This window comes from Garra rufa, unplaced genomic scaffold (assembly GCF_049309525.1).
Source record: "Garra rufa unplaced genomic scaffold, GarRuf1.0 hap1_unplaced_002, whole genome shotgun sequence".
Lineage (NCBI taxonomy): Eukaryota > Metazoa > Chordata > Actinopteri > Cypriniformes > Cyprinidae > Garra > Garra rufa.
In genome coordinates, this window is record NW_027394277.1 from 6,359,126 (window position 1) to 6,372,965 (window position 13,840).

At 40.0% G+C, this 13,840-nt stretch overlaps 16 non-coding genes across 16 annotated transcripts; all 16 read right to left on the minus strand.

The window, feature by feature from the left end:
* Nucleotides 1-41: 41 nt before the first annotated feature.
* LOC141305663 (5S ribosomal RNA) lies at nt 42-160 on the minus strand. The gene has a single exon (XR_012344626.1). It is a non-coding gene; the product is annotated as a 5S ribosomal RNA (ribosomal RNA).
* An 84-nt stretch (nt 161-244) lies between these two features.
* Nucleotides 245-363, minus strand: LOC141306754 (5S ribosomal RNA). The gene has a single exon (XR_012345711.1). It is a non-coding gene; the product is annotated as a 5S ribosomal RNA (ribosomal RNA).
* A 753-nt stretch (nt 364-1,116) lies between these two features.
* Nucleotides 1,117-1,235, minus strand: LOC141305664 (5S ribosomal RNA). Its single transcript, XR_012344628.1, has one exon. It is a non-coding gene; the product is annotated as a 5S ribosomal RNA (ribosomal RNA).
* Nucleotides 1,236-1,987: 752 nt separating this feature from the next.
* On the minus strand, nt 1,988-2,106 carry LOC141305665 (5S ribosomal RNA). Its single transcript, XR_012344629.1, has one exon. It is a non-coding gene; the product is annotated as a 5S ribosomal RNA (ribosomal RNA).
* A 753-nt stretch (nt 2,107-2,859) lies between these two features.
* Nucleotides 2,860-2,978, minus strand: LOC141305553 (5S ribosomal RNA). Its single transcript, XR_012344518.1, has one exon. It is a non-coding gene; the product is annotated as a 5S ribosomal RNA (ribosomal RNA).
* An 84-nt stretch (nt 2,979-3,062) lies between these two features.
* Nucleotides 3,063-3,181, minus strand: LOC141307559 (5S ribosomal RNA). The gene has a single exon (XR_012346512.1). It is a non-coding gene; the product is annotated as a 5S ribosomal RNA (ribosomal RNA).
* A 753-nt stretch (nt 3,182-3,934) lies between these two features.
* LOC141307367 (5S ribosomal RNA) lies at nt 3,935-4,053 on the minus strand. Its single transcript, XR_012346320.1, has one exon. It is a non-coding gene; the product is annotated as a 5S ribosomal RNA (ribosomal RNA).
* A 753-nt stretch (nt 4,054-4,806) lies between these two features.
* On the minus strand, nt 4,807-4,925 carry LOC141305632 (5S ribosomal RNA). Its single transcript, XR_012344597.1, has one exon. It is a non-coding gene; the product is annotated as a 5S ribosomal RNA (ribosomal RNA).
* Nucleotides 4,926-5,678: 753 nt separating this feature from the next.
* LOC141305666 (5S ribosomal RNA) lies at nt 5,679-5,797 on the minus strand. The gene has a single exon (XR_012344630.1). It is a non-coding gene; the product is annotated as a 5S ribosomal RNA (ribosomal RNA).
* An 84-nt stretch (nt 5,798-5,881) lies between these two features.
* On the minus strand, nt 5,882-6,000 carry LOC141306539 (5S ribosomal RNA). The gene has a single exon (XR_012345498.1). It is a non-coding gene; the product is annotated as a 5S ribosomal RNA (ribosomal RNA).
* Nucleotides 6,001-8,486: 2,486 nt separating this feature from the next.
* On the minus strand, nt 8,487-8,605 carry LOC141306586 (5S ribosomal RNA). Its single transcript, XR_012345545.1, has one exon. It is a non-coding gene; the product is annotated as a 5S ribosomal RNA (ribosomal RNA).
* Nucleotides 8,606-8,689: 84 nt separating this feature from the next.
* Nucleotides 8,690-8,808, minus strand: LOC141305633 (5S ribosomal RNA). The gene has a single exon (XR_012344598.1). It is a non-coding gene; the product is annotated as a 5S ribosomal RNA (ribosomal RNA).
* Nucleotides 8,809-9,561: 753 nt separating this feature from the next.
* LOC141305667 (5S ribosomal RNA) lies at nt 9,562-9,680 on the minus strand. Its single transcript, XR_012344631.1, has one exon. It is a non-coding gene; the product is annotated as a 5S ribosomal RNA (ribosomal RNA).
* Nucleotides 9,681-10,433: 753 nt separating this feature from the next.
* Nucleotides 10,434-10,552, minus strand: LOC141305668 (5S ribosomal RNA). Its single transcript, XR_012344632.1, has one exon. It is a non-coding gene; the product is annotated as a 5S ribosomal RNA (ribosomal RNA).
* Nucleotides 10,553-10,636: 84 nt separating this feature from the next.
* Nucleotides 10,637-10,755, minus strand: LOC141306540 (5S ribosomal RNA). Its single transcript, XR_012345499.1, has one exon. It is a non-coding gene; the product is annotated as a 5S ribosomal RNA (ribosomal RNA).
* Nucleotides 10,756-13,241: 2,486 nt separating this feature from the next.
* On the minus strand, nt 13,242-13,360 carry LOC141306601 (5S ribosomal RNA). The gene has a single exon (XR_012345559.1). It is a non-coding gene; the product is annotated as a 5S ribosomal RNA (ribosomal RNA).
* Nucleotides 13,361-13,840: the final 480 nt, after the last annotated feature.

A 13,840-nucleotide genomic window follows, 5' to 3' on the forward strand; every position in this document is an offset into this window, starting at 1 on the left:
TAAAAGCCAGCATTTTAAATAAATAGTGAAGAAAAGGCAAAAGCTTACAGCACCTGGTATTCCCAGGCGGTCTCCCATCCAAGTACTAAGCAGGCCCGACGCTGCTTAGCTTCCGAGATCAGACGAGATCGGGCGCTCTCAGCGCGGTATGGCCGTAAGCCAGGGCTGCTCCAAAAAGTGGGCTATTTAAAGATCAGCCTCCGTAAAAGCCAGCATATTATATAAATAGTGAAGAAAAGGCAAAAGCTTACAGCACCTGGTATTCCCAGGCGGTCTCCCATCCAAGTACTAAACAGGCCCGACGCTGTTTAGCTTCCGAGATCAGACGAGATCGGGCGCTCTCAGCGCGGTATGGCCGTAAACGAGGGCTGCTCCAAAAAGTGGGCCATTTAAAGATCAGCCTCCGTAAAAGCCAGCATATTATATAAATAGTGAAGAAAAGGCAAAAGCTTACAGCACCTGGTATTCCCAGGCGGTCTCCCATCCAAGTGTAACAATCGGCCTTATCGGCCGAGTTACAAGACTAAAATGGGGTCAGATTTAACTGTGAGAGATGACTAGTGGTTAAAAGAATGAGACATAAAAGAAGATTGGTTTAAATAGATTTGGTTTATTTACAAGGTTCACATAAAAGACTTTAAAACAACACGATAAAACGAGGTAAACGCTGTTAAAAGAATACAGTTCATTTGTCCATACCCTAAAAACAGTCCAAGAATCCCAGTGTGTTGATAAGTCCAATGTGAGTGTCCACCGGTGTATATACAATCCACAGAAAGTGTAATCCAAAGTTTGTAGGTGGTGAATGGAAAGGTGAGCTCTAAAATTAGCAACTCCTCAATCCAACAGTTTGGTGACTGTCCTTTGTTTGTCATGCTGCTCTCTTATACAGTTGTACTTCCTGCTTTCTGTCATGTGTCTAGTCACATGGCAGGCCAACCATCCATTTTTTAAAGACACACACTCACTTAAAATGTTAAGAGTAATAAAATGGCCTAAAAAACATGTAAAACACTTAAAACTCTATAATACATTTAAATGATTGTAATAAATAGAGCGGTAAAACACGTCTTTCTAAAAGCCAGCATATTATATAAATAGTGAAGAAAAGGCAAAAGCTTACAGCACCTGGTATTCCCAGGCGGTCTCCCATCCAAGTACTAAGCAGGCCCGACGCTGCTTAGCTTCCGAGATCAGACGAGATCGGGCGCTCTCAGCGCGGTATGGCCGTAAGCGAGGGTTGCTCCAAAAAGTGGGCTATTTAAAGATCAGCCTCCGTAAAAGCCAGCATATTATATAAATAGTGAAGAAAAGGCAAAAGCTTACAGCACCTGGTATTCCCAGGCGGTCTCCCATCCAAGTGTAACAATCGGCCTTATCGGCCGAGTTACAAGACTAAAATGGGGTCAGATTTAACTGTGAGAGATGACTAGTGGTTAAAAGAATGAGACATAAAAGAAGATTGGTTTAAATAGATTTGGTTTATTTACAAGGTTCACTTAAAAGACTTTAAAACAACACGATAAAATGAGGTAAACGCTGTTAAAAGAATACAGTTCATTTGTCCATACCCTAAAAACAGTCCAAGAATCCCAGTGTGTTGATAAGTCCAATGTGAGTGTCCACCGGTGTATATACAATCCACAGAAAGTGTAATCCAAAGTTTGCAGGTGGTGAATGGAAAGGTGAGCTCTAAAATTAGCAACTCCTCAATCCAACAGTTTGGTGACTGTCCTTTGTTTGTCATGCTGCTCTCTTATACAGTTGTACTTCCTGCTTCCTGTCATGTGTCTAGTCACATGGCAGGCCAACCATCCATTTTTTAAAGACACACACTCACTTAAAATGTTAAGAGTAATAAAATGGCCTAAAAACATGTAAAACACTTAAAACTCTATAATACATTTAAATGATTGTAATAAATAGAGCGGTAAAACACGTCTTTCTAAAAGCCAGCATATTATATAAATAGTGAAGAAAAGGCAAAAGCTTACAGCACCTGGTATTCCCAGGCGGTCTCCCATCCAAGTACTAAGCAGGCCCGACGCTGCTTAGCTTCCGAGATCAGACGAGATCGGGCGCTCTCAGCGCGGTATGGCCGTAAGCGAGGGCTGCTCCAAAAAGTGGGCTATTTAAAGATCAGCCTCCGTAAAAGCCAGCATATTATATAAATAGTGAAGAAAAGGCAAAAGCTTACAGCACCTGGTATTCCCAGGCGGTCTCCCATCCAAGTGTAACAATCGGCCTTATCAGCCGAGTTACAAGACTAAAATGGGGTCAGATTTAACTGTGAGAGATGACTAGTGGTTAAAAGAATGAGACATAAAAGAAGATTGGTTTAAATAGATTTGGTTTATTTACAAGGTTCACATAAAAGACTTTAAAACAACACGATAAAACGAGGTAAACGCTGTTAAAAGAATACAGTTCATTTGTCCATACCCTAAAAACAGTCCAAGAATCCCAGTGTGTTGATAAGTCCAATGTGAGTGTCCACCGGTGTATATACAATCCACAGAAAGTGTAATCCAAAGTTTGCAGGTGGTGAATGGAAAGGTGAGCTCTAAAATTAGCAACTCCTCAATCCAACAGTTTGGTGACTGTCCTTTGTTTGTCATGCTGCTCTCTTATACAGTTGTACTTCCTGCTTCCTGTCATGTGTCTAGTCACATGGCAGGCCAACCATCCATTTTTTAAAGACACACACTCACTTAAAATGTTAAGAGTAATAAAAGGGCCTAAAAAACATGTAAAACACTTAAAACTCTATAATACATTTAAATGATTGTAATAAATAGAGCGGTAAAACACGTCTTTCTAAAAGCCAGCATTTTAAATAAGTAGTGAAGAAAAGGCAAAAGCTTACAGCACCTGGTATTCCCAGGAGGTCTCCCATCCAAGTACTAAGCAGGCCCGACGCTGCTTAGCTTCCGAGATCAGACGAGATCGGGCGCTCTCAGCGCGGTATGGCCGTAAGCCAGGGCTGCTCCAAAAAGTGGGCTATTTAAAGATCAGCCTCCGTAAAAGCCAGCATATTATATAAATAGTGAAGAAAAGGCAAAAGCTTACAGTACCTGGTATTCCCAGGCGGTCTCCCATCCAAGTACTAAACAGGCCAGACGCTGCTTAGCTTCCGAGATCAGACGAGATCGGGCGCTCTCAGCGCGGTATGGCCGTAAGCGAGGGTTGCTCCAAAAAGTGGGCCATTTAAAGATCAGCCTCCGTAAAAGCCAGCATATTATATAAATAGTGAAGAAAAGGCAAAAGCTTACAGCACCTGGTATTCCCAGGCGGTCTCCCATCCAAGTGTAACAATCGGCCTTATCGGCCGAGTTACAAGACTAAAATGGGGTCAGATTTAACTGTGAGAGATGACTAGTGGTTAAAAGAATGAGACATAAAAGAAGATTGGTTTAAATAGATTTGGTTTATTTACAAGGTTCACATAAAAGACTTTAAAACAACACGATAAAATGAGGTAAACGCTGTTAAAAGAATACAGTTTATTTGTCCATACCCTAAAAACAGTCCAAGAATCCCAGTGTGTTGATAAGTCCAATGTGAGTTTCCACCGGTGTATATACAATCCACAGAAAGTGTAATCCAAAGTTTGCAGGTGGTGAATGGAAAGGTGAGCTCTAAAATTAGCAACTCCTCAATCCAACAGTTTGGTGACTGTCCTTTGTTTGTCATGCTGCTCTCTTATACAGTTGTACTTCCTGCTTCCTGTCATGTGTCTAGTCACATGGCAGGCCAACCATCCATTTTTTAAAGACACACACTCACTTAAAATGTTAAGAGTAATAAAATGGCCTAAAAAACATGTAAAACACTTAAAACTCTATAATACATTTAAATGATTGTAATAAATAGAGCGGTAAAACACGTCTTTCTAAAAGCCAGCATATTATATAAATAGTGAAGAAAAGGCAAAAGCTTACAGCACCTGGTATTCCCAGGCGGTCTCCCATCCAAGTACTAAACAGGCCAGACGCTGCTTAGCTTCCGAGATCAGACGAGATCGGGCGCTCTCAGCGCGGTATGGCCGTAAGCGAGGGTTGCTCCAAAAAGTGGGCCATTTAAAGATCAGCCTCCGTAAAAGCCAGCATATTATATAAATAGTGAAGAAAAGGCAAAAGCTTACAGCACCTGGTATTCCCAGGCGGTCTCCCATCCAAGTGTAACAATCGGCCTTATCGGCCGAGTTACAAGACTAAAATGGGGTCAGATTTAACTGTGAGAGATGACTAGTGGTTAAAAGAATGAGACATAAAAGAAGATTGGTTTAAATAGATTTGGTTTATTTACAAGGTTCACATAAAAGACTTTAAAACAACACGATAAAACGAGGTAAACGCTGTTAAAAGAATACAGTTCATTTGTCCATACCCTAAAAACAGTCCAAGAATCCCAGTGTGTTGATAAGTCCAATGTGAGTGTCCACCGGTGTATATACAATCCACAGAAAGTGTAATCCAAAGTTTGCAGGTGGTGAATGGAAAGGTGAGCTCTAAAATTAGCAACTCCTCAATCCAACAGTTTGGTGACTGTCCTTTGTTTGTCATGCTGCTCTCTTATACAGTTGTACTTCCTGCTTTCTGTCATGTGTCTAGTCACATGGCAGGCCAACCATCCATTTTTTAAAGACACACACTCACTTAAAATGTTAAGAGTAATAAAATGGCCTAAAAAACATGTAAAACACTTAAAACTCTATAATACATTTAAATGATTGTAATAAATAGAGCGGTAAAACACGTCTTTCTAAAAGCCAGCATATTATATAAATAGTGAAGAAAAGGCAAAAGCTTACAGCACCTGGTATTCCCAGGCGGTCTCCCATCCAAGTACTAACCAGGCCCGACGCTGCTTAGCTTCCGAGATCAGACGAGATCGGGCGCTCTCAGCGCGGTATTGCCATAAGCTAGGGCTGCTTCAAAAAGTGGGCTATTTAAAGATCAGCCTCCGTAAAAGCCAGCATATTATATAAATAGTGAAGAAAAGGCAAAAGCTTACAGCACCTGGTATTCCCAGGCGGTCTCCCATAAAAGTGTAACAATCGGCCTTATCAGCCGAGTTACAAGACTAAAATGGGGTCAGATTTAACTGTGAGAGATGACTAGTGGTTAAAAGAATGAGACATAAAAGAAGATTGGTTTAAATAGATTTGGTTTATTTACAAGGTTCACATAAAAGACTTTAAAACAACACGATAAAACGAGGTAAACGCTGTTAAAAGAATACAGTTCATTTGTCCATACCCTAAAAACAGTCCAAGAATCCCAGTGTGTTGATAAGTCCAATGTGAGTGTCCACCGGTGTATATACAATCCACAGAAAGTGTAATCCAAAGTTTGCAGGTGGTGAATGGAAAGGTGAGCTCTAAAATTAGCAACTCCTCAATCCAACAGTTTGGTGACTGTCCTTTGTTTGTCATGCTGCTCTCTTATACAGTTGTACTTCCTGCTTCCTATCATGTGTCTAGTCACATGGCAGGCCAACCATCCATTTTTTAAAGACACACACTCACTTAAAATGTTAAGAGTAATAAAATGGCCTAAAAAACATGTAAAACACTTAAAACTCTATAATACATTTAAATGATTGTAATAAATAGAGCGGTAAAACACGTCTTTCTAAAAGCCAGCATTTTAAATAAATAGTGAAGAAAAGGCAAAAGCTTACAGCACCTGGTATTCCCAGGCGGTCTCCCATCCAAGTACTAAGCAGGCCCGACGCTGCTTAGCTTCCGAGATCAGACGAGATCGGGCGCTCTCAGCGCGGTATGGCCGTAAGCCAGGGCTGCTCCAAAAAGTGGGCTATTTAAAGATCAGCCTCCGTAAAAGCCAGCATATTATATAAATAGTGAAGAAAAGGCAAAAGCTTACAGCACCTGGTATTCCCAGGCGGTCTCCCATCCAAGTACTAAACAGGCCCGACGCTGTTTAGCTTCCGAGATCAGACGAGATCGGGCGCTCTCAGCGCGGTATGGCCGTAAGCGAGGGCTGCTCCAAAAAGTGGGCCATTTAAAGATCAGCCTCCGTAAAAGCCAGCATATTATATAAATAGTGAAGAAAAGGCAAAAGCTTACAGCACCTGGTATTCCCAGGCGGTCTCCCATCCAAGTGTAACAATCGGCCTTATCGGCCGAGTTACAAGACTAAAATGGGGTCAGATTTAACTGTGAGAGATGACTAGTGGTTAAAAGAATGAGACATAAAAGAAGATTGGTTTAAATAGATTTGGTTTATTTACAAGGTTCACATAAAAGACTTTAAAACAACACGATAAAACGAGGTAAACGCTGTTAAAAGAATACAGTTCATTTGTCCATACCCTAAAAACAGTCCAAGAATCCCAGTGTGTTGATAAGTCCAATGTGAGTGTCCACCGGTGTATATACAATCCACAGAAAGTGTAATCCAAAGTTTGTAGGTGGTGAATGGAAAGGTGAGCTCTAAAATTAGCAACTCCTCAATCCAACAGTTTGGTGACTGTCCTTTGTTTGTCATGCTGCTCTCTTATACAGTTGTACTTCCTGCTTCCTGTCATGTGTCTAGTCACATGACAGGCCAACCATCCATTTATTAAAGACACATACACTTAAAATGTTAAGAGTAATAAAATGGCCTAAAAAACATGTAAAACACTTAAAACTCTATAATACATTTAAATGATTGTAATAAATAGAGCGGTAAAACACGTCTTTCTAAAAGCCAGCATATTATATAAATAGTGAAGAAAAGGCAAAAGCTTACAGCACCTGGTATTCCCAGGCGGTCTCCCATCCAAGTGTAACAATCGGCCTTATCGGCCGAGTTACAAGACTAAAATGGGGTCAGATTTAACTGTGAGAGATGACTAGTGGTTAAAAGAATGAGACATAAAAGAAGATTGGTTTAAATAGATTTGGTTTATTTACAAGGTTCACATAAAAGACTTTAAAACAACACGATAAAATGAGGTAAACGCTGTTAAAAGAATACAGTTCATTTGTCCATACCCTAAAAACAGTCCAAGAATCCCAGTGTGTTGATAAGTCCAATGTGAGTATGGCCGTAAGCGAGGGCTGCTCCAAAAAGTGGGCTATTTAAAGATCAGCCTCCGTAAAAGCCAGCATATTATATAAATAGTGATGAAAAGGCAAAAGCTTACAGCACCTGGTATTCCCAGGCGGTCTCCCATCCAAGTGTAACAATCGGCCTTATCGGCCGAGTTACAAGACTAAAATGGGGTCAGATTTAACTGTGAGAGATGACTAGTGGTTAAAAGAATGAGACATAAAAGAAGATTGGTTTAAATAGATTTGGTTTATTTACAAGGTTCACATAAAAGACTTTAAAACAACACGTTAAAATGAGGTAAACGCTGTTAAAAGAATACAGTTCATTTGTCCATACCCTAAAAACAGTCCAAGAATCCCAGTGTGTTGATAAGTCCAATGTGAGTGTCCACCGGTGTATATACAATCCACAGAAAGTGTAATCCAAAGTTTGCAGGTGGTGAATGGAAAGGTGAGCTCTAAAATTAGCAACTCCTCAATCCAACAGTTTGGTGACTGTCCTTTGTTTGTCATGCTGCTCTCTTATACAGTTGTACTTCCTGCTTCCTGTCATGTGTCTAGTCACATGGCAGGCCAACCATCCATTTTTTAAAGACACACACTCACTTAAAATGTTAAGAGTAATAAAATGGCCTAAAAAACATGTAAAACACTTAAAACTCTATAATACATTTAAATGATTGTAATAAATAGAGCGGTAAAACACGTCTTTCTAAAAGCCAGCATATTATATAAATAGTGAAGAAAAGGCAAAAGCTTACAGCACCTGGTATTCCCAGGCGGTCTCCCATCCAAGTGTAACAATCGGCCTTATCGGCCGAGTTACAAGACTAAAATGGGGTCAGATTTAACTGTGAGAGATGACTAGTGGTTAAAAGAATGAGACATAAAAGAAGATTGGTTTAAATAGATTTGGTTTATTTACAAGGTTCACATAAAAGACTTTAAAACAACACGTTAAAATGAGGTAAACGCTGTTAAAAGAATACAGTTCATTTGTCCATACCCTAAAAACAGTCCAAGAATCCCAGTGTGTTGATAAGTCCAATGTGAGTGTCCACCGGTGTATATACAATCCACAGAAAGTGTAATCCAAAGTTTGCAGGTGGTGAATGGAAAGGTGAGCTCTAAAATTAGCAACTCCTCAATCCAACAGTTTGGTGACTGTCCTTTGTTTGTCATGCTGCTCTCTTATACAGTTGTACTTCCTGCTTCCTGTCATGTGTCTAGTCACATGGCAGGCCAACCATCCATTTTTTAAAGACACACACTCACTTAAAATGTTAAGAGTAATAAAATGGCCTAAAAAACATGTAAAACACTTAAAACTCTATAATACATTTAAATGATTGTAATAAATAGAGCGGTAAAACACGTCTTTCTAAAAGCCAGCATATTATATAAATAGTGAAGAAAAGGCAAAAGCTTACTGCACCTGGTATTCCCAGGCGGTCTCCCATCCAAGTACTAACCAGGCCCGACGCTGCTTAGCTTCCGAGATCAGATGAGATCGGGCGCTCTCAGCGCGGTATGGCCATAAGCGAGGGCTGCTCCAAAAAGTGGGCTATTTAAAGATCAGCCTCCGTAAAAGCCAGCATATTATATAAATAGTGAAGAAAAGGCAAAAGCTTACAGCACCTGGTATTCCCAGGCGGTCTCCCATCCAAGTACTAACCAGGCCCGACGCTGCTTAGCTTCCGAGATCAGACGAGATCGGGCGCTCTCAGCGCGGTATTGCCATAAGCTAGGGCTGCTTCAAAAAGTGGGCTATTTAAAGATCAGCCTCCGTAAAAGCCAGCATATTATATAAATAGTGAAGAAAAGGCAAAAGCTTACAGCACCTGGTATTCCCAGGCGGTCTCCCATAAAAGTGTAACAATCGGCCTTATCAGCCGAGTTACAAGACTAAAATGGGGTCAGATTTAACTGTGAGAGATGACTAGTGGTTAAAAGAATGAGACATAAAAGAAGATTGGTTTAAATAGATTTGGTGTATTTACAAGGTTCACATAAAAGACTTTAAAACAACACGATAAAACTAGGTAAACGCTGTTAAAAGAATACAGTTCATTTGTCCATACCCTAAAAACAGTCCAAGAATCCCAGTGTGTTGATAAGTCCAATGTGAGTGTCCACCGGTGTATATACAATCCACAGAAAGTGTAATCCAAAGTTTGCAGGTGGTGAATGGAAAGGTGAGCTCTAAAATTAGCAACTCCTCAATCCAACAGTTTGGTGACTGTCCTTTGTTTGTCATGCTGCTCTCTTATACAGTTGTACTTCCTGCTTTCTGTCATGTGTCTAGTCACATGGCAGGCCAACCATCCATTTTTTAAAGACACACACTCACTTAAAATGTTAAGAGTAATAAAATGGCCTAAAAAACATGTAAAACACTTAAAACTCTATAATACATTTAAATGATTGTAATAAATAGAGCGGTAAAACACGTCTTTCTAAAAGCCAGCATATTATATAAATAGTGAAGAAAAGGCAAAAGCTTACAGCACCTGGTATTCCCAGGCGGTCTCCCATCCAAGTACTAAGCAGGCCCGACGCTGCTTAGCTTCCGAGATCAGACGAGATCGGGCGCTCTCAGCGCGGTATGGCCGTAAGCGAGGGCTGCTCCAAAAAGTGGGCTATTTAAAGATCAGCCTCCGTAAAAGCCAGCATATTATATAAATAGTGAAGAAAAGGCAAAAGCTTACAGCACCTGGTATTCCCAGGCGGTCTCCCATCCAAGTGTAACAATCGGCCTTATCAGCCGAGTTACAAGACTAAAATGGGGTCAGATTTAACTGTGAGAGATGACTAGTGGTTAAAAGAATGAGACATAAAAGAAGATTGGTTTAAATAGATTTGGTTTATTTACAAGGTTCACATAAAAGACTTTAAAACAACACGATAAAACGAGGTAAACGCTGTTAAAAGAATACAGTTCATTTGTCCATACCCTAAAAACAGTCCAAGAATCCCAGTGTGTTGATAAGTCCAATGTGAGTGTCCACCGGTGTATATACAATCCACAGAAAGTGTAATCCAAAGTTTGCAGGTGGTGAATGGAAAGGTGAGCTCTAAAATTAGCAACTCCTCAATCCAACAGTTTGGTGACTGTCCTTTGTTTGTCATGCTGCTCTCTTATACAGTTGTACTTCCTGCTTCCTATCATGTGTCTAGTCACATGGCAGGCCAACCATCCATTTTTTAAAGACACACACTCACTTAAAATGTTAAGAGTAATAAAATGGCCTAAAAAACATGTAAAACACTTAAAACTCTATAATACATTTAAATGATTGTAATAAATAGAGCGGTAAAACACGTCTTTCTAAAAGCCAGCATTTTAAATAAATAGTGAAGAAAAGGCAAAAGCTTACAGCACCTGGTATTCCCAGGCGGTCTCCCATCCAAGTACTAAGCAGGCCCGACGCTGCTTAGCTTCCGAGATCAGACGAGATCGGGCGCTCTCAGCGCGGTATGGCCGTAAGCCAGGGCTGCTCCAAAAAGTGGGCTATTTAAAGATCAGCCTCCGTAAAAGCCAGCATATTATATAAATAGTGAAGAAAAGGCAAAAGCTTACAGCACCTGGTATTCCCAGGCGGTCTCCCATCCAAGTACTAAACAGGCCCGACGCTGTTTAGCTTCCGAGATCAGACGAGATCGGGCGCTCTCAGCGCGGTATGGCCGTAAGCGAGGGCTGCTCCAAAAAGTGGGCCATTTAAAGATCAGCCTCCGTAAAAGCCAGCATATTATATAAATAGTGAAGAAAAGGCAAAAGCTTACAGCACCTGGTATTCCCAGGCGGTCTCCCATCCAAGTGTAACAATCGGCCTTATCGGCCGAGTTACAAGACTAAAATGGGGTCAGATTTAACTGTGAGAGATGACTAGTGGTTAAAAGAATGAGACATAAAAGAAGATTGGTTTAAATAGATTTGGTTTATTTACAAGGTTCACATAAAAGACTTTAAAACAACACGATAAAACGAGGTAAACGCTGTTAAAAGAATACAGTTCATTTGTCCATACCCTAAAAACAGTCCAAGAATCCCAGTGTGTTGATAAGTCCAATGTGAGTGTCCACCGGTGTATATACAATCCACAGAAAGTGTAATCCAAAGTTTGTAGGTGGTGAATGGAAAGGTGAGCTCTAAAATTAGCAACTCCTCAATCCAACAGTTTGGTGACTGTCCTTTGTTTGTCATGCTGCTCTCTTATACAGTTGTACTTCCTGCTTCCTGTCATGTGTCTAGTCACATGACAGGCCAACCATCCATTTATTAAAGACACATACACTTAAAATGTTAAGAGTAATAAAATGGCCTAAAAAACATGTAAAACACTTAAAACTCTATAATACATTTAAATGATTGTAATAAATAGAGCGGTAAAACACGTCTTTCTAAAAGCCAGCATATTATATAAATAGTGAAGAAAAGGCAAAAGCTTACAGCACCTGGTATTCCCAGGCGGTCTCCCATCCAAGTGTAACAATCGGCCTTATCGGCCGAGTTACAAGACTAAAATGGGGTCAGATTTAACTGTGAGAGATGACTAGTGGTTAAAAGAATGAGACATAAAAGAAGATTGGTTTAAATAGATTTGGTTTATTTACAAGGTTCACATAAAAGACTTTAAAACAACACGATAAAATGAGGTAAACGCTGTTAAAAGAATACAGTTCATTTGTCCATACCCTAAAAACAGTCCAAGAATCCCAGTGTGTTGATAAGTCCAATGTGAGTATGGCCGTAAGCGAGGGCTGCTCCAAAAAGTGGGCTATTTAAAGATCAGCCTCCGTAAAAGCCAGCATATTATATAAATAGTGATGAAAAGGCAAAAGCTTACAGCACCTGGTATTCCCAGGCGGTCTCCCATCCAAGTGTAACAATCGGCCTTATCGGCCGAGTTACAAGACTAAAATGGGGTCAGATTTAACTGTGAGAGATGACTAGTGGTTAAAAGAATGAGACATAAAAGAAGATTGGTTTAAATAGATTTGGTTTATTTACAAGGTTCACATAAAAGACTTTAAAACAACACGTTAAAATGAGGTAAACGCTGTTAAAAGAATACAGTTCATTTGTCCATACCCTAAAAACAGTCCAAGAATCCCAGTGTGTTGATAAGTCCAATGTGAGTGTCCACCGGTGTATATACAATCCACAGAAAGTGTAATCCAAAGTTTGCAGGTGGTGAATGGAAAGGTGAGCTCTAAAATTAGCAACTCCTCAATCCAACAGTTTGGTGACTGTCCTTTGTTTGTCATGCTGCTCTCTTATACAGTTGTACTTCCTGCTTCCTGTCATGTGTCTAGTCACATGGCAGGCCAACCATCCATTTTTTAAAGACACACACTCACTTAAAATGTTAAGAGTAATAAAATGGCCTAAAAAACATGTAAAACACTTAAAACTCTATAATACATTTAAATGATTGTAATAAATAGAGCGGTAAAACACGTCTTTCTAAAAGCCAGCATATTATATAAATAGTGAAGAAAAGGCAAAAGCTTACAGCACCTGGTATTCCCAGGCGGTCTCCCATCCAAGTGTAACAATCGGCCTTATCGGCCGAGTTACAAGACTAAAATGGGGTCAGATTTAACTGTGAGAGATGACTAGTGGTTAAAAGAATGAGACATAAAAGAAGATTGGTTTAAATAGATTTGGTTTATTTACAAGGTTCACATAAAAGACTTTAAAACAACACGATAAAACGAGGTAAACGCTGTTAAAAGAATACAGTTCATTTGTCCATACCCTAAAAACAGTCCAAGAATCCCAGTTTGTTGATAAGTCCAATGTGAGTGTCCACCGGTGTATATACAATCCACAGAAAGTGTAATCCAAAGTTTGCAGGTGGTGAATGGAAAGGTGAGCTCTAAAATTAGCAACTCCTCAATCCAACAGTTTGGTGACTGTCCTTTGTATGTCATGCTGCTCTCTTATACAGTTGTACTTCCTGCTTCCTGTCATGTGTCTAGTCACATGGCAGGCCAACCATCCATTTTTTAAAGACACACACTCACTTAAAATGTTAAGAGTAATAAAAGGGCCTAAAAAACATGTAAAACACTTAAAACTCTATAATACATTTAAATGATTGTAATAAATAGAGCGGTAAAACACGTCTTTCTAAAAGCCAGCATATTAAATAAATAGTGAAGAAAAGGCAAAAGCTTACAGCACCTGGTATTCCCAGGCGGTCTCCCACCCAAGTACTAAGCAGGCCCGACGCTGCTTAGCTTCCGAGATCAGACGAGATCGGGCGCTCTCAGCGCGGTATGGCCGTAAGCGAGGGCTGCTCCAAAAAGTGGGCTATTTAAAGATCAGCCTCCGTAAAAGCCAGCATATTATATAAATAGTGAAGAAAAGGCAAAAGCTTACAGCACCTGGTATTCCCAGGCGGTCTCCCATAAAAGTGTAACAATCGGCCTTATCAGCCGAGTTACAAGACTAAAATGGGGTCCGATTTAACTGTGAGAGATGACTAGTGGTTAAAAGAATGAGACATAAAAGAAAATTGGTTTAAATAGATTTGGTGTATTTACAAGGTTCACATAAAAGACTTTAAAACAACACGATAAAACTAGGTAAACTCTGTTAAAAGAATACAGTTCATTTGTCCATACCCTAAAAACAGGTAAACTCTGTTAAAAGAATACAGTTCATTTGTCCATACCCTAAAAACAGTCCAAGAACCCCAGTGTGTTGATAAGTCCAATGTGAGTGTCCACCAGTGTATATACAATCCACAGAAAGTGTAATCCAAAGTT